Raw genomic sequence first — 1,856 nt, 5'->3', positions numbered from 1 at the left:
TGGAGGTGTTGTCACGGCCCAATGCAAGGTGCTTCAATTGGAAAGGGCAGCAGAGGTGGATTTCCTCATTCACCTCATGGAGGCAGCTCACGGTCCATGAAAATTAATAATTGCGTCCAGCTGCCACCACCAAAAGCAATGACACTCACGGGCTCAACAATTACTTTCGGAAGTTTAGGATGTAACATTTTTAATGCGTCTGGCTTATAAAAATGGCATGCACTGCCTGGGTTTTGCTTTGGAGAATAAAATGTGCATGGACCCAACTATATAAAAAAAGAGGCACACGAATTTGAATTTGAGAGGGTTACATCCAGTGGGCCCATGGGGCAATTAATTGAAGAGCAGGTCCATGCAAAAGGCATCCAGCACGTGAATGTCACTTCTTTCTTCATCCAACAAGCGATGCAAACTCCTGCAGTCCATGTGCAAACACGTCCCAGCCCAACAACGCTTCTACACTCATGAGGCAATTCGGCCCAAAATTGGAAGAGAGAGAGAGCAGCAGGCGGTGCAGCCAATAACACACGGTCCAACATTTGAGGGTTGCTACCACTTGCACGTGAAATCCAGCAGAAGTAATTTCTTACAAAAGTAGACAGCAGAGTTGAAGAAGCAGCTTCTCCATGGTCTAGCCTTGAAGAGGCAGCTACACACCCATTTAAAAGCTTACGGACCTGGTCCAACATTAAGGAGGCTGCAGAACGTTCATTTATTGGAGAAACACAATCAACTTTCATCTGGCCCAACAACAGCATGGCACCATCCATCTTTAATTTTTGGGTAGCTTATCCAACAACTTTGGAAGCTCCACACAACAGCTTTATTCCTTCAACGTCCAGCTGGTGCACACAGCAAAAGCAAAGAAGTCTCACGGCCCAACATGTTCCTTCACTCTTCAGCAGTAGTTCACCTAGCAGGTGCATCACGGTCCAGCAAGAAGAGATAATGAAACGGACAATTGTTTCCTCACACTGCAGCTGGACAACAACACGCACACGTACATCTTCATGCGTCCATCTTTGAAGCCTGCAACACGGACTGGGACCAGCACACTTCACGGTCCATCATGGCCCAGCAGAAGCAACTCACAACCTTGGTTCAGTTCCAACACCATTTTTAATTGAAGCAAGTCCATGCAAACTTCATTTTTGGCAGCCAGGCGGCCATTTTTGGTGCCGGGCGGTTCTATGATGGGCCTGGGCTTGAATTTTGTTACTTTTCTTGGTTATAAATAGCCCTATTACGAATTCAGAGTCATTCCTTTGACAGGGGAAGACGGCCAGACCTAATTTTGCTCTCTATAGAGGATGTCTTGGATGCTTAAGCTCCTTTTCATCTTTTCTAGGGTTTGCTCTTCCATTCTTCTTCCATTTTTCATCTAGTTTCACCATGTCCATGGTGAACTAAACCCTATTGTTGTGGGGAAAACAATGTAATCTTTTGATGCTCTCTCTTATTGAAACTATTGAATATTTATATGGTCTTCATATGTTTTGATTGATTATTGTTGGGTTATCATCTGTGCTTAAGGCCTTTATCGTTTAACTGATTTGGTATATTGATGTTTGTCGTTATTTATATGGGGACGTACAGTAATGACATGAACTGGTGAGTAATCTCTTGATTTTGCAATACCACCTAGGGATAGGGGTAGGACGATTAATTGCGCTAACTTCTGTTTATAATGCAGTATTAATTACTAGGGGAGGCTAGGGATAGCAAGCGAGTAGTTAATATTAGGCCCTTTTCGCCGAGGGATCGGGTTAAGGGGAGGCTAAGAAAGTCGCATAACAATTNAATCAATCTAATANTCAAGGGTAGTATGTAAGAGAGAGTGGAATAGATGAAATTGT

The sequence above is a fragment of the Vigna radiata genome, unplaced genomic scaffold (assembly GCF_000741045.1).
Source record: "Vigna radiata var. radiata cultivar VC1973A unplaced genomic scaffold, Vradiata_ver6 scaffold_269, whole genome shotgun sequence".
Lineage (NCBI taxonomy): Eukaryota > Viridiplantae > Streptophyta > Magnoliopsida > Fabales > Fabaceae > Vigna > Vigna radiata.
This window is presented reverse-complemented; position numbering follows the sequence as displayed.